This window comes from Piliocolobus tephrosceles, chromosome 1, assembly GCF_002776525.5.
Source record: "Piliocolobus tephrosceles isolate RC106 chromosome 1, ASM277652v3, whole genome shotgun sequence".
Classification (NCBI taxonomy): Eukaryota; Metazoa; Chordata; class Mammalia; order Primates; family Cercopithecidae; genus Piliocolobus; species Piliocolobus tephrosceles.
Window position 1 is genome coordinate 79,872,795 of NC_045434.1, and position 23,202 is coordinate 79,895,996.

At 36.2% G+C, this 23,202-nt stretch overlaps 1 protein-coding gene across 2 annotated transcripts in view; it reads left to right on the forward strand.

The window, feature by feature from the left end:
• DISP1 (dispatched RND transporter family member 1) overlaps window positions 1-23,202 on the forward strand; it is a 195,573-nt gene that overhangs the window by 107,188 nt on the left and 65,183 nt on the right. The window contains exon 1 of one of the 2 annotated variants that reach the window (XM_023203678.2): window positions 13,626-13,644. The exons of the other annotated variant lie outside the window; for it this stretch is intronic. The gene's annotated coding sequence lies outside the window, so the exon portion shown is untranslated. Of the gene's footprint in view, window positions 1-13,625; window positions 13,645-23,202 lie in introns of those variants that run through there. 2 annotated transcript variants of the gene reach the window in all.

The following is a 23,202-nucleotide window of genomic DNA, read 5'->3' on the forward strand; positions in this document are numbered from 1 at the left end:
GTTAGGTTTTATTTTTATAGATAAGACCATTCACTTTTATATATCAAAATGCTAGCTTGCATGTATCAATATAGAGATGTTACTGTTAAATGATATAGAATATGAACTTCCAAGTTAGAGTTTATTTGCAAAAGAAGTTGAATCATGAAATATCTAAATTACTTGAATTATATTTCCCTTGTAATCATTCTTCTATTTGCTTAGCAATAAGATATTATCTGTGATGGGCTTCCTTTTTCTCTTTACTCTCTGCTTTTACTCCTTAACTTTTTGTCTTTAAAAAAAGTTGCAAGGTATTAGCACTAAACATTCAGTAAAGGAGTAGATAAGGCTGCGCACGGTGTCCCACGCCTGTAATACCAGCACTTTGGGAGGCCAAGATGGGAGGATCTCTTGAGACTAGGAGTTTGAAATAAGCCTCAGTAACATAACAAGACTACATCTCTACAAAAAAAGAAGAAAAAAGGAGTAAATAGGAATCTCTAAGTATTATTTATCTTTGCAATAACTTTTATAAAATTTGAGATTCAAACTCCTTGTTTGATACACTCTAAATCCAAGTGGGGGTAACTTGTTTTATTTCCAAATTTGTACTTAAGTGTGGGAATAGTTCATCTTTTTCAAATACATTCTAAATTAAAAAAAAAAATGGGTAGGGTCTGCTTATTATAACTCATACTGTTATATATATACATATATATATAGTTTTGTTTTTTGCTTTTTGTTTTTTACCCAAGCTTACATAGGTTTTCTCTAATGCTAGGTGATCCGAAGGAAATCATTAAAATCTTTGGGTTGTTTGAAATTCCTTGCTTCTCTATTTGAAGTTAGTCTGGATCAAAGGGACCAAGATTTAAGTTTTTAAAGGAAACTTTTTAAAAATAAAAACAATTTTAGGGAGACTTATGTAATAATACTCAGTTGAACTTTTCTTTTTTTTATTTTTTTGTTTTTGTTTTTTGAGACGGAGTCTCACTCTGTCGCCCAGGCTGGAGTGCAGTGGCCGGGATCTCAGCTCACTGCAAGCTCCGCCTCCCGGGTTCACGCCATTCTCCTGCCTCAGCCTCCCGAGTAGCTGGGACTACAGGCGCCCGCCACCTCGCCCGGCTAGTTTTTTGTATTTTTTAGTAGAAACGGGGTTTCACCATGTTAGCCAGGATGGTCTCAATCTCCTGACCTTGTGATCCGCCCGTCTCGGCCTCCCAAAGTGCTGGGATTACAGGCTTGAGCCACCGCGCCCGGCTCGAACTTTTCAAATATAGTACTTAAATCCAGAAATAAATGGGTATTACTATATACAAATTTAATTGCCTTCCAAAATATATTACACCAAAGGGATATTCATTTTATGCTTTGAAGTTGGGTTCAGAAAATTTTTTTTCGTGTGACCTGGTGATGTCTGTACATTGTTATTAATTTGGATTGTAAGTTTTCTTTGGAACAGTTCAAGGGGCTTTGTCTTTAGAAACAAGATGATATGTTACCAGGACCTTACCTCCTTTTTCATTCTTTTCACCTCCCTCTTTCTTTCACTCATCCTCTCGAAAAGGTGATAGTCATTTATCACTGTGAGAATAGGCACTGCAAATACTATTATGAATATGAGACCATTATCCTTCCTTCCCTCCTCCCATCCCCAGAGATATGGTGAGAGATCTTGTAAAACTTAGTTTTTGGCAATGTCAAAAGGTGTGAATAAGTTAACATCATAGGCCAGGTGCGGTGGCTCACACCTATAATCCCAGCAATTTGAGAGGCCAAGGCAGGAGGATCTCTTGAGCCCAAGACGTTTGAGACCAGCCTGGGCACCACAGCATGACCTCATCTCTACTAAAAATTAAAATTAAAATAATTAGCTGGGGATGGTGGTCTGCACCTGTAGTCCCAGGTATTCAGAAAGCTGAGGCGGGAGAATTGGTTGAGCCCAGGAGTTTGAGGCTGCAGTGAGCCATGATTGTACCACTGCAGTCCAGCTTGGGTGACACAGCAAGACTCTGTCATTCATTCATTCATTAAAAAGGAAGGAAGGAAAGGGGAAAAAAGATCATAATAACAATGACTGAGCATTTTTCATATGCTCCTGGCTTTCTAAAATCTGAGTTCAGCTGTGGTTGTCCTGGACACTGTCTCTGAGTAGCCGTTGTCAGTATATCAGTATCAACAGTAACCATCATTGCAAGTACAATCAGAGATTGGGAAAAGCAATTGTTTCCAAAAGTTATGCTTCTTTGATCTAAATAAATGGTACATTTTAGCTTTATGCAAGATTAGGGATTATTTCAGAGATTTATGACAATTCCATTTTTTCCTACATAGGGGATCTGAGCTTGATCCTTGATGCTGGATTTGACTAACTCCCTGCAAAGCCAGAAGGGTGTAGGTGTGTATTACCAAGGCCTTACACTTGGCAAAGGAAGGAATGAATACTGCGTTGCCTAATATCCCATAGGGATGGGAAGGAGGAGTGCATAACATTCCTTCAGTGTGATTGAGGGCTGTGTTGACTGTGTGAGTAAGACAATGTGACTTGAAGATGTTAAGTAGAGTCCATACTTAGATCATTAGAATTCTTGGTCATTGACCAAGATATCCAGGAAAGCAAATAGTGTTGGGTGATTAACCAGGGCAGATGCCTTAATTTAGGAATGCAACAAAGAACTTACTAGTTTTCATTTTTCCAGCTCCTCAACTTTTTCTTTCATCTTTCATTCTCTTGTAGTATAAGGCATTGTCGGTGACAGATCTTTGCAAGGTCTAATACTGAATATTACTAACAGCATAGTCATTAATGTCTCTTCTGTTTCTCTTTAAGGCACAGGTTATCTTGTTGCTAACGTAACTCAGAACACTGATACCATGGCATGCTACTAAATAAAATACTTTCCTGCTATCAATGATTGTGTACGCTTACTTTTTGTTGTTGTTGATGCTTTGTAACCCAACTGTTAGAATGCCCATCTCCTTTGGTGTTTCTTTGCAAATTCAGTGCCTGAACCAACACTTATAACCTGTCATGGCAATTTTCATTACAAAATTAGGTAGTGAGTTGTTGTATAAAAATAGAAATGCTAGAATTCACTTTAAATATTTATCCCCTTCATTTTTTGCCAAAAGTGTAATGATCCTGGGTTGAGTACCTGGAACAGGTTAACCTGTGGATTTTTCTTCTCTAAAATATTTAAGGTTAAAGGTACCTCTGATGACTGCTATGGGTATTATCTAGCCCCAGTTACAGCATTCTGAGTCTTTTGGTTGTGCCCCAACATAGTAGCATACTTTATAGCACATATCTGGTCGCTTGATATGGGCATTGGGACAGCTGCCTTCTTGTGTTCACACTTCACAACACGAACTGGAGCATTTACTGATCCACACCCAGGAGGCTCATTCTGGCTAATAGCCCAGGAAAGTCTACCATTTAGGGATGGTAATGGTCAGCTAGGACTTGCCTAGGCTTTCAGCATTGGAGTTTGCAATAAATGTGCAAAAGATGCCTTGGTCTTGAAGAGCCTGACTGTGGAGCATGCCGATCAGTTGTAATGAGTTTTGTTTCAGTGTTTTTGAAATGGCATTTGCTGAGCTTAGTGACATGCTGCCCTTAAATATGTTAGGATACCCTTTTGCCTTCTATGACTTAATTGTAGTTTCTAATGTATGTTATTTATAAATATATTCTTTCAGCCAGGCCTAAGTTTTGAGCATAACAACACATCTGTATTGGTATATTTTCAAGGGTTTTTTAAGAGGCCTAAGTAAAATATTCTAGCATATTTCTCATACTCTTAAATTCTGATATAAATAAATATCCTTACTCCTGCCCATCTGTCATTACCTTATTTCTTATCTTTTCACAACCGTCTTGCAGAATTTTATTGTTGCAGGCTGAAAGAGTGAGGGTCACAATCAACTCAGTATACCACTGGAGGCTATATGAGTAAACAGCAAACTGTTCTCATAAATGCAGAATATTGGCGAACTGACAAACTGCATCTGCCGCCCAGAAGGAATGCTGAGGGAAGTCATGCCCTAAGTGCAGTGTTGCTTGTGATTAGGCACATTTGAAGCCTGTTAGCAATAATGTGAATCTGTGATCAATCAAGCAGCTGACTAATTGTTATCTGCTCCTCTCTGTTCTTTCTACCCAGTAAATATGAAGCGCTGTAGAAGCTCAGGGCTGCTGCATTTGCTCTCTAGAAGCAAGGAGCCCTCTTCTTCCCCAGACCTCTTCTTTAAAACGGTTTCTTTAAAGTTTTCATTTCTGCATTCGTCCCCCTTCCTTCAGTCCTGTGGTAACCGTCATTATTGTGGCAAACTGTGGCAAGTGGCACCCAAATAGGGGTGAACAGGTACAGATAGAGACTCGCAGAGACTTGCAGGGACAGAGAGGGTCCTATAGGGACTTGAATGAGGAAGGCCTGCTGGAACAGAGAAAGTAAGACTGACCAGACTGCTGAGAAACCCCATTACGAGTCTGCCGGCAGCAATATAAGGTCAGTGCCCTAAAGAGGTACAGAGAACGGGAAGTTTTTGAATCAGGGTAACATGGGAAAGAATTTGACTATTTCTTTTCACTTTTCTGTTTGGAATTTGGTTCATACTGTCCTTTTGTCATTATTTCAAAATTTGAGAGAATTTTTTGCCTCACCCACAGCACCTGTCGAGGGTGGTGAACAGAAGAGGGAGGATGAAAATTGCCTTGTACCATCTTCTTTTGTGGCTACAGGAAGGCTGACTTTAACTTTGGCTTTTGAGAATGCAAATGTGGATTGTAAATGTACACTGGCACCTGTGAGATGCACAAAAAACTTGGGAGGTTTTCTCAGAACTTGTCAAGATATGGGAACTGAGCTTCATTGCTCTTCAATGCTGGTTCAAGCAATGGCCAATTTGGTAGTTGATCTAAGGGGACTAAAGTGGGAAAATGTTGTAAGTGTAGAAAAATTGGACATTTCAAAAAAGAATGCTGTCAGACCTCTGGGCAGAAGGGATCTTATACACAGTTCCCCTCTCAACAGAAAAAATGCCAGGACTTTGCCCTCATTGCAATAAGGGAAATCATTGTGCTAATCAATGCCATTCGAAATGTCATCAAAACGGCACCCCTCTGTCGGGAAATGAGAAGGGGGCCTGGACCCGGGCACCTCAAACAATGAGGACATTCCCCGTCCAGGCCACAATTCCATTTCAGGGGTGGGTCTCCAGAGGCACATTGATTCCCTCTCCCCAGGAACACCTGGACGTGCAGGATTGGATGTCCCAGTCAGAGAACGGGTTATGTTAATTGGAGGAAACAAACCCACTAATATTCCCACTGGTATTTGGGGACCTTTGCCAACAGGATACATGGGATTAATTTTGGGCAAAAGTCATCTTACCTTATAGGGTATTACTGTAGTCCCAGGAGTGTTGATTTTGATTGTGAAGGAGAAATTCAGGTAGTGGTAATGGCACAAGATCTTTGGGTTTTCGAACTGGGAAAATATATTGCTCAACTGTTGTTTATTCCCTGTAAATTACACCCTTCTCCACAAAAGGAGAAATGAGGGAATCAGGGATTTGGAAGTACAACTACATGGGAAGTTTATCACAATCCATAGTATCTAGTAGACCCACTTGTGCAGTGCAGATTGAAGAAAAGAAGTTGTGTGGGCTTATGGATATGGGAGCAAGAGACTGGTCTCTCATGGTAATAGAGCTTGAGGACTGATTTTTTTTTACTGTGCTGTTGCACGAGAAGAATAAGCCTTGATTTGTTTTCTCTGTGCCTTCTGTTAATCAGAAAGAGCCTGCCTCTTGTTATCAATGGAAAGTTTTACCCCGCGGTAATTAACCAAAGAGGCAGAAGCTGAGATACAGCTTGTGAAGCAGATGCTTTAGCAACGGCATGCCTCTTGGCTGCAGCCACAAAAGCCTTTGCTTTTGTTTCAGTTGATTTACTTATGTGGGGATGAGGGTATGCTTGTGTTTTTATAGGAAATGTACAAACCGTGTGGGTGCCCTCAAGATGTGTGCAACCACGGAACAGGAGACTGGAGGGACTCATGGATCCCAATCACGGTCTTGGTTCCCCTGGTAGGAGCCATGAGCCAGTTGAATCTGAATGTGAAGACTGAAGGAACCACCAACCAGCAATTAAGGGCTGCACAGCCTGCAATTGCCTTTCTCAATTAATTAAAAAACAAAGGGAGAGAGGTTGCAGGCAGAAAGAGAGGGGAGCATGATCAACTCAGTATACCACTGGAGGCTATATGAGTAAACAGCAAACTGTTCTCATAAATGCAGAATGTTGGCGAACTGACAAACTGCATCTGCCGCCCAGAAGGAATGCTGAGGGCAGCCATGCCCCAAGTGCAGTGTTTCTTGTGATTAGGCACATTTGAAGCCTGTTAGCAATAATGTGAACCTGTGATCAATCAAGCAGCTGACCAGTCGTTACCTGCTCCTCCCTGCTCTGTCTACCCAGTAAATATGAAGGGCTGTAGAAGCTCAGGGCTGCTGCCTTTGCTCACTAGAAGCAAGGGGCCCTCTTCTTTAAAACAGTTTCTTTTGTTTTAAATTTTCATTTCTGCATTCGTCTCCCTTCATTCAGTCCTGTGGTAACCATAGTAACTGTGGCAAACCACAGCACTTTATTTCATATAAACAAATTTCTGAAGCTAGATATAGCATGACATAATTTTGAACTGTTTGAACTTCTGCATAACTAATGCACATGTTTTCAACATATAAAACAACTCCCTCTACATTAGTGGAATATCTAACCCTACTAATCCTAATGTTTTCTACATTAGAGCTTGGGTAGCTTAAGGTTCTTTCCTTGCCAAAAATATTACCAGATATTACAGAAAGTATAAATAAAATGGGATTTGAATTTTCATTTCCCTTTTTCCATACAACTTCACTTTATTTTTGGGAATGTGATGTATCGTTTTCTTAATGTTGCTATAATCTAAGTTATACTTAATCTAAGCCTTTAGCAATGATGACAGGTATTTGTATGCAGGTGATATTTATAGTCCTACAAAGTCTACACTTTTGGAAAATTAACTTGCATGTATTTTTATTTCATGACATACAGTAAATGTAACCTTCTCTATAAATATTTGATGTCTCACAGAAAATTTCAGTTTATTAGTTATAACCTCTCTTAATATATGCATACCATATTCATGTAGGTTCATTTAGAGTTTGGTAACAAAATACAACTGAAACAGTTAAAGAGAATGTTCTGATTAGATCAGAGTCAAGACATAGTGGTCTTCATTCAAGGAGTAGATCTCCTGCCAAGAGTTTCTATCATAAAAGTAAAATACTACATTTTGAAATACTGTATCACAAACCAAAAATATTTTGGAAACTCTCCAGAGCCCATGGATTTATTGTGCTTTGCTTTTAAATCATAGTGCAGCACAGATTGTATTTTTAGATGATCTACAGTCTACTTATTTTGTTATGGCTGAAGTGATTCGGCTTGTTTTTAATATAAAACTATCAAATATGAGCCTTCTGTCCTCTAAAACATAACACTATACTTTGTGTGGGAGAAAAGGTCTTGTTAAAGACAAAATATTTCCTTGAATTCCAGTATGAAATCTGTAATAAACTAACCTACTTTAGTTTTCACATTTAAAAAGTTTTCTTAATAGTAATTTTTTGGTTACATTAAGGAGGGTTGGAATTTTTGTCTATTTTTTAGCATTAGTCAGACTTTTTTCTTCACAGAAAAATGAAAAACTACATTTCTCTGAAATTTACTGATCTTCATGGTTTTTGCTTTAAAATATGTACCCCAGTTTCTGATCGCTATCAACATTTTTGGTAGTATATAAATGAATATTAAGTAAATTTCATTCTAGATGACCAAAATGCTTTCTGTATTAGTGATAAAATGCATATGGTTTTCTAGTCTATAATCAAATGAAGGAAAGATCCATAATGAATAAAAACTAAGATTTCCCAGATTCACTTGTTTCCAAGACACTTTATCACAGAAATCATATTTGCTATTATAAGATTAATTGAGCCAGGCACAGTGGCTCACGCCTATAATCCCAAAACTTTGGGAGGCTGAGGCAGGCAGATCTCCTGAGCTCAGGAGTTCGAGACCACCCTGGCCAACCTGGTGAAATACCCTGTCTCTACTAAAAATACAAAAATTAGCTGGGTGCAGTACACACCTGTAGTCCCAGCTACTCGGGAGGCTGAGGCACAAGAATCACTTGAGCCCTGGAGGCAGAGATTGCAGTGAGCCGTGATCATGCCACTGCACTCCAGCTTGGGATAAAGAGTGAGACTCCATCTCAAAAAAAAAAAAGTAATTGGCAATTAAGCTACAGACTTACAGTTATTGGCTCACTATAGATGAAAACTCTTATTTTTTTTCCTTGTTTAAAAATATTCCTGTCAATGCCATGGGAAAATTCTACCTTCACAAACAAAAACTAAAATTATAAAAACTACCCAAGAATATGCTTGCATGTTAGCTTCTGGAGCAACCTCTACTGAGAAAAGGGTGAAAAGCTAATTACTATCATTCCTTATTATTCAGTAGCAGTTTAGTATTCAGAATTTAAAAGCTGAGAATAGTGCAACATATTGTGGGGCCCATATAAATCAGCAGTACAATAGGATTTTGTATGCTGAATATTATTTTGCAGGCTACATTTCAATATTCTGCTTAATAAAGGATATATGTAATAGCAAGTTATGTCATTTATTCAATAAATATTGAGTATAAATATTTGACCTAGTACATGGTACAATATACTTTATATCCCTTCTTAAGGGGTATAAAAATGATTATATAGAACCTGTGCCTTTGCATATAGATTAAGAGGGTAAAAGAGATATATAAATGACCGCGATAAAAAAAAAAAAAAAAAAAAAAAGACGTGTGCTAAGTACCATAAGAGATCTCAGGTCATGTATATAACTTGGAATAGAAAGAGAGAATTTCTGGCTTAGGTAATCAGAGAAGGTTTCATGTTATTTGCTGTGTGTTATGAAGAATGGATCGGATTATGGAAGTTGGAAATGTGAACAAAGGACATTGCTGGTAGAAAGACTAGCACAAGCACTGAGGGTGTGAGGGTGTATGTGAAGGCTTGTTTGGAGTAAAGCAAATTCTGTTTGGCAAGAGTAGTGAGTGGGAGGGGAAAGGGCCCAGATAATGGAGAATCTTGTGTGCCAGCTAAGATGTTTAAATTAATGGGGGAGCCATGAGTGTTTTTTTGGACTGAAGAGCAGCTTGATCAGATCCGTTTCTTATATGATGTATCTAGAAGCTCTATGTTGCTTAGATAAGGAAGAAAAGATAGGAGACCATAGATATGATCACATCTGTTGGGCTGTTGTAGTAATTCAAGGGAAATTTAATCTAAGAAAGTGGCAGAGGAAATGGAAAGGATGGTATATGTGGCAATCGCTGGGAATTGGGAATGAATGAACAAGGGTATATACAGGGTGTAAAGGTCAAAGATGGCTCCTTCCCTAGCTCAGGATGCAGCACAGATCTGGTGTTCAATAAATAAATATTTAAGTGACAATTTTGGGCTTAAATGACTGAAAGGATGGACAGAAATAGGAAAATCAAGAAGCTGTTTGAGGATGATAAGATCATTTGTATTTTAAATTGAGTTTGAGCAGCTGGCAGGATATATACATTGAAATGTCCTTAGAGAATAGAAGCTGCAGAAATGGAATTTGTTATAGAAGTTAAGTGTGACAATATAGGCAGGAAACAAAGAAGAAAGTTCAAAGGACAAGACCACTGGATATTGCTCAAGATTTAGAATAACAGAATTAAGAGGATCTACCAAGAAAACAGAATAGAGGTTAAAGAGATAGAGAATGTTAGGATAATAGAAACTGAGTAAAGAGAAAAGAATATTTACCAACAAAGTTGGTAAATGAAGAAATGTAAAGAAAATGAATATTGAGAAAGGACCACTGGGTTTCATTTTTGAAGAAACAGTTTTATTAGATGGTAGGTAAGATTGTAGGAAGTGAGGGAACGAGATGGGGTGAGGCTTGAGTATTGTCTGGCAAAGGAAAGGAAAAGGTAGGTAAGTAGCCTGAGGATTAGCAGGCCAAGGGAAGGAATTTTTCAGGCTAGGGGAAAACTAAACATTTTTTATGAGTAATTAAATAACAATTTGACAAAGACGGGAAAATGAAGATGGACTTGGGGAGGCAGAGTGAGACACAATAAAGAAACATGGTGGTCAAGATCTAGAGCACCGGTGTCCAGTAAGACTGTCTGTAGTGATGAAAATCTCTCTCTTTGCACTGCCCAATTCAGAAGCTGTGAACTGCATATGACTTCTGAGCACCTGAAATGTGGTGCCTTGTACAGCTGGAATACTGAGATTTTAAAATTTCATGTAATATGAATTCATTTAAAATTAAGTCACCACATATGGCTTGTGGCTACCTTATTGGGGAGCAAACATACAGTGTATAAATACAGTAATTAATAGCAGGAAAGAGGGTCGGACACTTAGGGATAAGGGACAAGTTCCAGAAAAAGTTTGAAGCACAGGTGGTAGTGTTTAAAGGAACTCATAGTCAAATAGTTTCATTCTTTCCCATAAAATAAGTGGCATCGTTTGCTGAGAAGGTTAAGGTAGGGGGCATGGGAAAGATTTTCGGCCATCCTTGTGGAGATTTCCAGTGGAGAATCTATGATAGATGAATCACAGCCTCATTGTAAGCCCTCCAGAGTTGAGAGTGTGCATTTGTTTTAGGTCTCTGCTTCCTTGTCTGGTGACTTTTTTCAGTAACACTTCTAAATGTAAGAGAGAAAGGAAAAAAAGAAGGGCAGGGAGAGCAAGTTTAGTGGAGCTCTTTGAGAGGCTGGAATGCTGGTGAAGTAAATAAATGCTGACGATGAGCCCTTAACTAAGCACAAAGCAAGTCAAAATAGGAAACAACATGGATAAAGACAAGGGTGAAGATGTCAGACTATGGAAGACGATCAAGGCCATAAAATTTTCTGTTGTGAAAATGGTAGATTTTAGAGGTAGAATTTTCAACAGGAAATGAGATAAGAAAGAAATGTTTGTCGTTGGGTAAGAGGAATATATAAGACAGATGTATATATTTCCAAATTGTTGGGGAGGAATTTCAGCATCCCTTGATTTTTTTTTCCCCTCCAGTTTGCTTACAATATGGTCTTTGCTCCAGACTTGCTAACTCAACTTTGAATGCATGGTCTTTTCTTAAATAATCCAGATTTGAGTAGTAAAGTTGGGATTTATCTTATCTATTTGCAGTGATATCCAAATTCATAAAAACTGAATTCAGAGCCAGCAGGGACCTATGAGATCATCTCATCTAATGTTTGGATTTTGTAGATAAGGAGACTGTAATCTCTTGATTCAGTGATTAGTTCAAGGTTACATAGCCAGTGAGTGATAGAGCTGAGACTAACTTCAAGTCTTCAGTGATTCCCTGCACTGGGCTATGACTTGGGCAGCATAATGCTCTGGTCTGAAGTTTTCAGTGGGTATGGAACTATTTGTACTCTGGAAACATCAAAATACAATATAGAATATTATCTTCAGAACTTTTGTATGATTAGTTTTTCTGAACCTGTACTTCCAAATTACTAAAATATTAATCTGACCATACTGAAAGAAAAATCTTGCTGAAGCAGTATCTACAATATACCACAGTTTACTTATTCATAACTGTTTGACACTTAATGCTAAGAAAAAAGATAAACAGACAAGACTTTTAAATGTTAATAAATGTAACAGAATCTGGAATTGCATTTTTGACTAGGTGCAGCTGGGAAAGAGTTTGTTAATCAGCAGCTGTTGTATCACTTTTTTAAAAGTACCAAGTGTTGTGCGTCTCCGGCCGGCTCTGGTCTCTTTTTCCCTCCCCCATGCCCTTGTCTTCCTAATAATGAAGAAAGATACCTAAATAGTAGGATCTAAGACAAAAGGGATACTGTTTTCAGAAAATATTAGAACATTGTAAGGTCACTAGTACTTTTCTTTTCACTTTGAATAATATATTGAGAAACGTATTGAAGTAAATGGGAATAATATTTATTTATAAAATAATTGTGTCCCATGTGACAATACCAAAAGGGTACTTTAACTTGTCTATTTTTACATGGACCCCAAATGTTTAAATGAAGTGATTAGACATACAAATCTGTAATTTTGATTAAAATGTAAATAAGAATTTACAAGTTCTGAGTTAGAGAATACAGTTCTTTGGTTTTTGTGACACTTTATTTAATTTAAGGGATTTCTTTGTAGGATCAACAACTCTAGAACCTTTGTTTGCATTTCTTGAAAGGAAAAGCACAGTGAAATAGGATTAGCTGCTTCAATAAAGTGAACCAAAATACTGTTCAGATGATCAAAGAGTGTTAAAATACCTTCATTTTTATTTTAATTCTTTAATTCCTTTTTGTCATGGGAATTTTTGGTATTATAACATTTGGCATACATATGACATGAAATCAGCATACCCTAAGATTTTAGGGACTGACTCCTTTAATATGTTTCCTCAAGTAAATATTTCATTGTTCCTTTTCCCTGTCCTCTTCTTCCCAAGATTGGCTCTGTTTTAGGTGAATTAGGAGATACAGGGATGAAAGTTACCTTTCCTACCCTCTAGGAGCTCAGACATACAATGGTTCTCAAAATGTGGGTCCCAGAACAGCAGCAGCAGCAGCATCCTGAGGACTTACCAGAAAAGCAAATTCTCAAGCCCTACCCCAGACCTTCAGAATCAGAATTTTGGGGATTGGGACTCAGGAATCTGTTTTCAGCAGCCCTCCAGGGAATCCTCCTGCACACTCAAGTTAAGAACCACTGGTCTAACGACCGGGACTTTATACCTTCCTAATTTTTAAAATTGAGATATAAGTCACTTACCAAAATATTCACCATTTTAAAGTAGACATTTCAGTGGTTTTTAGTGTTTTCACAAGACTGCGCAAACATCACCATTATCTAATTCTATAACATTTTCACCATCCAAAAATAAGCTCCATACCTATTTGCAGTCACTCCACCCCTGTCTCCACCCCTCAGCGCCCAACAACCACTAACCTACATTTTGTCTCTATGGATTTGCCTCTGCTGGATATTTCATATAAATGGAATCATAAAATATGTGGCCTTTTGTTTCTTTCACTTAACACAGTGTTTTCAAGGTTCATCCGTGTTGTAGCATGTATCAGTGCTTCATTATTTTTATAGCTGAATGATATTCCATTGGATAGATGTACACATGTTGTTTATCCACTCATCAGTTAATGGATATTTAGGTTGTTTCTACTTTTGGCAGTTATGAATAAGGCACTATGAACATTCATGTACAGGTTTCCATATGAACATATTTTCTCTTGGGTATATACAGGCAGTTCTCATTATTTGTGGTAGTTTTGTTCATAAAGTCACTGCAAACACTGAATTAGTGAATACTGAATTACTGGTTCTCGGAGAAATACAGGATTAGGTTCTTGTAAGATTCTGGTCACATTTTCATCGATTGATCAATATATAACCTTGTTTTATGTGTGTTTCTTTTTAAAGGCATCTTATATTTATTGCTGATTCATTGAGTGCATGCCTAACAGCGCCATAACTCATGCCTGAACAAAGCGGCTTACCTAACCAGGTATATTTTCTGTATGTGACAAGGCCTGTCACAGCCTTCTTGCACTTAGAAAGAGTAGGCAGCACTTCAGCATTATACTTGGGGGCTATTTGAAACAGTGAAATCACCAAAAAAAGCACAAAATATGAAAAACCTGGCACTAAATCAACCGGAAAAGGGAGACTTGTTTACAGTATGAGAGCCAAACACGAGAGGGTAGTCTTGTTTGGGTGACTCACATTTTTTTACCACTCTGCCAATTCACATGTCTGAATGACTGTGAAAGCACCATGAGGATTATTTGGGGGTTACAAATAATTTATAGTGAATAATCATATTTGCAAATACAGAATCCACAAATAATGAGGATCAACTGTACTGGGAGTGGAATTGCTGGGTCATATGGTGGTTCTATGTTTAATATTTTGAGGAATTACCAAGCTATTTTTTTTTTTTTTTTGCAGAAGCTAAAACATGTTACATTCCCACTATCAGTGTTTAAGGATTCCAATTTCTCCATGTCCTTGGCAACAACACTTGTTATTTTCTGTTTGTTTGGAACAGAATGGTGAATGTGAAGTGGTATCTAATAAGATACCACTTATAAGTGGTTTTGATTTGTATTTCCCTAAATCACCGATGACGTTGAACATCTCTTCATGTGCATATTGGCCATTTGTATTTCTTCTTTAGAGATGTGTCTATTCAAACACTTTACCTCTTTTAAATTGGATTATTTGTCTTTTTATTGTTGAGTTGTAAGAGCTTTTAAATATATATTCTGAATACTAGACTCTTAGATATATGACTTGCAAATATTTTCTCCCATTCTGTGTTTTCATTTTCTTGATCATGTCTTTTGATCTTCAAAAGTTTATCTTGATGAAGTCCAATTTTATCTATTTTTTCTTTGATTGCTTATGCTTTTGAAATTTTTGAAACTGCTGTCCTCATATAGTTACTCAGTACATCCTGCTAAAAGAATTGCATACACATTTTTATTACCAAGGTCATGAAGAGTTAGATTTCACGGTTTCAATAAATTATAACTTACTTGCTAAGGGATGTCATTTGTAAATTTAAACCATTTGTTTGTAGTATTTAAGAGATTTTTATGTTGTGGTTGTGAGATTTTAAATACTGGCATCATGAGGGCCAACATTTATAAAAAGCAGTGTCAAAGTTATTTAACAAACTGCTGTTTTTGTTTGGAAAATTGAAGAAAAATACTTAAAACTGCTTTAACATTTTAAAAGAAGATTCACCTCTTTTTAAAACCATGAACTTTCTGTCCTAAAAGTAGGGTCTCAAGCTATTTTGTGAAAGAACACAGGAATCCCTGGAACTTGGAAATAAATGCAGATTGGTGTTTATTTATGTTATTTTAAATGTAGTAGCACTGTGTGTTAGAAAACTGAATCTGTAACACTTAAGTCAGGCTAAGCAAGCAAATAATATCAGCTAACATGGCTTTAATCTACTAAGTAACTTAAAATCCAAAAGATCAAAGGAAGTTATAACTAAAAACAGTCCTTCATGCAATTTCCCTGTGGAAGCAGGAAAAGGCTAGAAATTACTTGTCACCTTCATATCCTGGCTTGCTGACCTTGTGCTCAGATCAAGCCCCTCTGTATGCCAGCTGTTACCATTATTAAGACCTTGCCCCAAGGGGTTAAGTAGGAGAAAAACTCTCCTGTCCTATTGGAGAACAAACACTGAAAGTTCCAGCCCCTAACATGCCTAATTCAAAGCAATCTGCATGTGCTTGTCATTCAGTCTGTCCTGCCGCTCTGTGGAGCTGCTCCTGCCAACTCATTGCTTTCTGCTGTGCTGTGATCCTGCAGTCAGTTGCCGCTGTTGCTACTGCAATCATTTGCACCAAACTGAGCCAGAGAAGTTCCCTCTTTTAACATAAAGGTAATACATTTACTCTTGCTCTGTGAATATGTGTGTGAGAAATGCGTGTGAATTTGTTATTTTAGGAGAATTTATTTAAAAACTGAACTTTGTTTCTAGGATTGTATTTAAAATTCCAGCTCACTGGTTTTTTTTTTCCCCAGTGTAAACTTTGAACGGCATTTGGCATTTTAACACATTAAAATCTTGTGAAGTTTATTTAAATTGTAGTCTAACACCGTAAGGTAAGGCCAGCCATTTCTTAAGTTTATTAAAATGTCATGTCTTTGTGAAGTTGGAAGGAAACCTAAGCTTTAAAGAAGTTTGTTTTATACTTTGAGATTCTTATTTAACTACTATCTAAATCAGAAAATTTTGAAAATATGTGCTTGCCATTACTAGATGATGGAAAAATAAAAGTAGCGTTGTAGGAATCACATTAGTCACTTTTGTGAATTAAATGTTATAATAAAATAGAAAATTATTAGCATCTTCCCTCCTGCAAAGAGAGTAGTTTGGTGAAGATACCCTCTTGTGAACTAAACTTCAACAGCAAGTAATTCTTATCAGAGTTCATTTCAGATACACAGCTTGGTAAAGGCCTTCAAGCTATGTTTTAGTTGTTTAAATGTTTCGTGCATTATATGGTAACTACAATAGTGACTACATTATGACTGGATTTACTGTTTAAAGTACAAGTCAAATATATTTGCTATATTGACTTTTGCTTAAAATGAGAATGGATAATTTATTTGCAACTGGTAGAAAAACTCAAATTAGTTTAACATGAAATATGTTTATGTTTGGTGTAAAATATACACTAAAAATTAAACAGAGAAATTTAGTGAAAACTGAGTATTTCTTGCACATCACTGATCACAAATGACTTTATTCAATGATAATCCAAGAAATAGAGAACATACTTTACAATTTGCTAAAAAATTTTACAAATAGATATTCTTGTGGAACGAAAAAGAATGACACGTGTCCTTTTTACCCACAAGAAGGTTATTTTAGATCATACTATTTATAATTAAGAAAACTACAGTTCCCTTTGATGGCTGGGAAATCACTAAACTATGTAAATAACCTCTAAATTTATGAGTGTTTCACTTGCAGGTAGTGGGTTTTCTACTTCCCGTGGTTTTAATATCTGGTGACACATTTCTACTTTCTAAAATGTTAAAACTCTTTTTGCATTATTTCATGTTTTTTTTTAGTCTTGCATCTCCAATAGATTATCTTAGATTGCTTTTATTGCCAACATATCAAATATTGGGATATTTTATTGATTTTACTTTATTTGGAACTTTTTGTTTTAGTATTAAAAAAGATATTTTTATGTATCTTCTATGCATCATATAGCTCACATCTTAGACCTTAATTTTAGAATTGTTATGAACTATTTGCATTATGAAAAAATGTGTAATGTTTTCAGTGTCTGAAATGATTGACCTACAAAGTAGTTTAGAAAATATATGTTTACCTTAATTCAGTCTGGGAAATATGTATTATAAAGTGGATTCATCCAAAATTTAAATCTAATCTCACTTGCTTTGCAGTTTATATTGAACCGGTTGAGCCTTTGGGGGAAATCTGCTTTTCAGTATTTGCTATGCATCACTTCTTTACCTTCTGTTCTAACTGCTTTGAGTTCTGGGGCTGGATCTGAGCATTCTTGCTGTATGATTCTTATAATTCAGTGTGGATGATGGACAGCCTTGACATACAGATGATATGAACATTTTCTGTTTTTGAAAAAATGCAATTCCTGATTACATTCTAACACAGGAAGCAAAACCGAGTTGTTTAGGATCAAGACATATGAGTCCCTTAGTCTATCAGCCTTTTGGAAAAAATATAAGACAGAGCAACTAAAATAAATTAGAAAAGCTAGACTCAGAAAAGATGGTGGCTTTTTGTTCTCTCCTTCTTGATTTCTATTCTCTTATTTTAATCACTATTAAACAGGCTTATGTATTACAGGCTCATATTTAGATTCCAAGAAAACTGTGTAAGGAACCTAGTAGGTGCTTACCAAAATGATTGCTAAATAAGGACATTTAACTGAAAAATATGATTTAATTACCTTTGTAAGCAAACAAGAATCCCACACAATAGTAAATGTAATTTCAGTTCATCTAATACATACGAGAAAGCAAAGAGCAGAACTCATGATCATTTATAGTAATAATTTAAGGAATAGAGAAAGATTTATAAAAGTTGCGCCCAGGCTCTTATTAAGAGTTAATTTACTGATTCAATTCAAGTAAGAATAAAGTCTTTATAAATTTGATGTTTTTCTAAGCTTGAAGCAAATCTCAGAGTTTTCTTTAATTGTGTTTTATACAAATACCTTGAGTGATGTTTCCCAAGTTGCTCAGTAGACTAAAGGATTCTCATAAGACATTATTTGCTGGACTCTGCAGGGAAGAACCCATTTGGGGAGCTGCTCTAGGAAATTTGATTTGCTACTTCTCAAACTTCACAAAACAGCAGGGAGTGGGGCTTGGTATTAGATACTAAACATTTGTGGGAAAAGTTTAGATAATTCTAAGTGTGGTATTAAAAAACAACACACACTGTCTAAATCAAACAATTTTTAAGTGCTTTATGGTGATTGATCTCAGTTTTTGGCTTTATGAAGGACATTTTAAAAATTCTCTCACATTCTTTTGCCTAACAATGTGTGGGAGTAAAATTTTCTTAGTTTGATTTACCTCAGTGATGTTTTTTTCCCCCTTTGGGCTGCTAAGTTTTGAGGTTTTGAGATGTGTGAAGTATTAAACATGCATGGTATCTTTTAGACATGCTTGTGATGTGTTCAACAACATTTGTTAAGCTCAGTAATATGATCCTGTTTCTACTGGGGAAGAGCTATAGTGATACAGATAGATTGCTCAGTTGTAAAGCTGCCCATTTTGTGATTTTAGTTGAGACAAAATAGTTTCAAATGAAATCTCATGGCCTAAAGACACACCTATCACATCTTAAGGATCCTGTTTATTAACAAACCATCTTGTAATTCTTATTTGGTGGGTATGTGAGGCTAAATAACAGTCCTGGTATCTGCCGACTGTCTAACCTTAGAATTGGAAAGTTTAAGATGCTTAAAATGCCACCAAAATTTTTTTTTTTTTTTTTTTTTCCTGGCATGGAACTTTAGGGAACATGCTCTTTTATTAGAGGATCTTGAGCCTTCATTTTAGAGACTGAGCAGACATTGAGGACATACTTTTTCTTGAGTGTTAAATAAACTCATTAGTCAAATTAGCTACTTCCCAAATTTTCTTCAAAAGATTAATAAATAATAAAGGCTTTATGGCAACTTGTTTCACATTTCCACAACATTGTTCCACATAAAGTCTGCACTGTTGTCTTGCTTGAGCTAGTATCTTACTAAGGCTTTCTCCTTGCTGCACACTTGTCCCCACCCTTCCAGCTTAAGAAGTACTGCAGATGAAATCTCTTTTCATTGTAACAAGAGCAATAAAAAAAAAGTAAAAATAGTATAAACTTAGAGTGCCAAGTCCAACTGTTTTCTAATATGCAACAATATTCTGCATTTCAAGCAATATTTTCAGAATGTTGAATATTTTGAGTGGCAGTTGCTTGCTCTTGTAAGTTGATCAGCATTAATTATATAAAGTATAAATCAGTGGCTCTCAGCTCTGACTGCACGTTAAAATTACCCAGGATGCTTTAAAAAATGCTAATGGCCACACTTCGCTACAATATGAATTAAATCAGAACCTCAATCTCTGGGGCCAGGACCCTTTTATCATAATTTTTAAAATATTACTGCAGTGATTCTAATGTGCAGCCAGGGATGAGACTGCTGTGATAGACTTGTAATTTTATGAATATTCATATTTAATGCATACCTTAAGACTTGTTAAATGAGCCTAGTTAAATGTTTTGGCTAGTTTTGGGGTTAGATAACTGCTTATATAGGAGAACTTTGTAGAATTTTTTTAAAGTGACCATTATTTGACATCCCTGATTATGGAAAGTTTCTCTAGTTTTAGTTTGTATATTTTTGGTTATACAGTTTCACATAATTCTCCAAACTTAGGGTTCAAAAGAAATTAGTGCAGCTTAATGGAATTTAAACTCATCTGAAATAGAAGTGCAAAGCTATAAGAAGTCTCCCCTACCTCTTTCTTTCCAGCATTGATGCTTATGGGCACGGTACTTATAACTGAGTGTGGAGAGAAGTGGTGAATATTACATGGAATGATAATTTTTGTGGATGAACCTTGAAAAGAGATCTCTGAAAAGTGCTTTAATAAATGCAATATTGTGAGAGTGCTCTTGAAATATGTATTTAGGAAGATAAGTGTTTATGCTAAATGGAGAATATCACTGATATCACTTATCTGAGATTGAAAGAGGTAAACTACATTTTATACCCACATTTCTGTTCCCACATAGACCAAAGGTACATTGGATGTAAAACAAAATGAGAAAAATGAAATTGATGTTTCTACAACCCTGAAATTTCTATCACTCGCCCCTATATATGAAAATTTCTGCTTTTACAACCTAACTCATTTCTAGCAGTAATACTGCTTTCCATATGTAGGGCTTTCAGATTTGTTATGGCAGATACACTGCAATACCATTAAGGTTATTTTACTTTCATATTTTTTGTTGTAACTCTAGGGGGAAACTTTATCTGGAAACTTTAATTTTTCTTCTGTATCATAATACCATGAATATTGAAACAAAACATTTACAGTTTATCCATATATCTTAGTGCCTCTATCAATATATATCATGTATGTAATTATATTAATAGAGGTTATCTAAAAACGTTAGGTGTATTTCATTTTCAAAGGTGGTGCTTATCATCAGAAGTTGAAACTACCCATAAATTGAATAGTAAGAACAGTATGTTCTCATTGTAAAAGAATGCTAACCTTCATTTTCATATTTCCTGGAACTCAGTTTGCTTTCTCCTAGTGTGGCAGAAAGCTAACTAATACCTAGTAGGCTCTTATGAAATATATATTTAGTGGTATAGATCTTCAAATATATAATGTTGTTTGTTTCTTTGGGAAAATGGCTTTCAACTTATGGCAGATTATGCTTAAGGAGAATACTAGAATTAACATCTTATTTTTGTATAGTCCTTTGCAATATACAGAATGTTTACGAGTGATTTGGTGAAGCTATTTATAAGTATTCTCATGAAGGAGAGTTTAACAGTAGAAAGTTTACAAACTTAAAGGAAAATAAGAAAATGTAATTTGTCTCAGAAGGGAAAAAGATTATATTTCTTTATTTAAGACCATCCTTTCTAGTTCTTTACAAGTGTCTGATTCTTTCATTAAAGATACAGATTTTGCTGTAACGTCACAATTACATTATTCTTAAATAGTCAATATACTACATAACAACAAAGATCAATCCATTGCCTCGCTTTTTGAAGTTTGCATAATATGATATATGGATGAATAACACCTTTCCTTAATTTAGTGAAATATGTCTCTGACACTCTTGATTGCTGAATTGTACCTTTTAAAACAATCTTGGGAAATATCAAATTCATAGACTACTTTTCATGTGGACCTTCAGACAGAATTTTACATCAGTAGCCTCTTGTGGTCCTATAAAAGCTAGTTGGACTTAGCATTGCTCTAGAGGCATCCTGAGGTAGAGAAAAGCCTTACCTTTAGAGTCATACTGGTCTGAGATTGAATCATGTGATTTGGATTAGTTACTTTAATATTTTTGATTCTCAGTTTTCTCTGTAATGGGTTTAATAATAAATTCATAGAGGTATTGTGAAAAAAGTGACTTGACATAGTGAGATGATTTTTTAAAAATCTAAATAGCCCTTTGAAGGGAAAAATATTCCTAGAGACAAAACTTGCCTGATTTGGCTTCTACATAGCCCCTCTACAGAAATGCTTACAGTTCTTTATCAATTTCTGTTGGCATTTAGAGCAGCTACTTATTTCTCTGGCCATAACACTAAATGTTAATAGGCCAACAGGGTACCAGTAATCAGAAATTAGTCCATCATTTTAGAATAAGCATGAAGCAATTGTAGAGGAACCATTTCATATTAAAACAGGTTTGGTAAATAATGGATACAGGTATCCCCAGACTGCCTTTATACCTGATGTAAAGAAAGACTTAAGGTCTCTTTATATATCCATCTTTTAATATCTAGTGCCACTTGAGAGGGAAAAATGTGTGTCTCAGTTAACTAGGCAGGTGCTTCAATCCGTGTATATGAGTTGCACTAAAGAGATCAAAATCCTAACAGCTGTTGTTTGCATGTATGAAAAACAGTTTGGGAGTCATGATACAAGCCATGATTAAACTTGATTATTGGTTAGAACCTCTATTGTTAAATTTGTTACATTTCTCTGCCTTAAATAGAGAAATTGGCCTTTACTTCTGTCAGTTGTTAACATTCCCTACTTATTTTTGTTCATTCTGATTTAATTGTGCGTATCTTGCCATACCTGAGGTATAATTCTCTTGTAGTCTCCTCACCTAGTTTGTGGTTTTCTCTTACTATGCAAAATATGTTCCAGGTATCAGCAGTATGGACATGTTGTTGGAGACTTGTTGCCCTACCCGTGATGTACTGCATCAAATCTTTATTCTAACTGCATCTCTAGGTGATCCTCATATTTGGAAGCCCTGGTTTGGTGTTTTGTATTTATCTAATGAAACTGCTCTAGGGAGCATGACTCTTCTGAAAAAGATGGCTGGCTACAACAAGGGATCTTGTTGGTGATCCAGTCTTGGTATTTATTCTTAAGTTTGGTATTAGGAATCTGGTGAAGCAAAGAGTTATTCTAAAATACATCATGTGAGTGTACAGAATACAGTTTATCAGAAAGCTCTCAAAACCTTGGCATCATGCTTCCTAGCTTCACCATTTGTCATCAGTGTGTGACTTTGAGCACCTTACTTAGAATCTCTGTGTTGTTTTCTCTTGCAAATGGAGTGGTAATGCCTGCCCCCCGCCCCCGGTTTTTCCAGAGGGCTATTAGGAGGATCAACTCAAGTGAGATCATTTGTGAGAAAGTGCTTTAGAAATAGCAAAGAGGTGTACAATTGTAACAGTTGATGGGGATGAAAATGGTGTTCCTTCAGGCTATATGATCCCTGTGTTTGTTAAGGATAGTGATGGCTTTGCTAAGTGGTTACTATGGTAATTGGAACAGGTCTGTGTATTCTCTTCAACAGTACATTTAGATTTCACCTTGGCAGTTTTCTGGCCACACTAGCAGTTCTGACCGCCAATTCCAAGTAGCTGCTATGAGGTTTTCTTAACGCTATTTGTATTCTGGGAGCCATCTAGTTTGATTGCATCCTTTGTACAAATTGTGTGTCATTAACATATTTTGGTGTATGATGCAGTCATGTGCCACATAAGGACATTTTGGTCAGTCGTAGACCACATTTTCCATGTTGGTCCCATGTTATAATGGAGATGAAAAACTCCTATGGCCTAGCCATGGTAACACTGTGGAGTGCAGCACATTACCTTTTTATGTTTAGATATGTTTATCATTATTTTTTATTATTTATGTTTAGATATGTGTAGTAGACAAATCCCTGCATTACAGTTGTCTACAGTATTTAGTACAGTAACATGCTGTATAGGTTTGTAGCCTAGGAGCAATAGACCACGCCATATAGCCTAGCTGTGGCTAC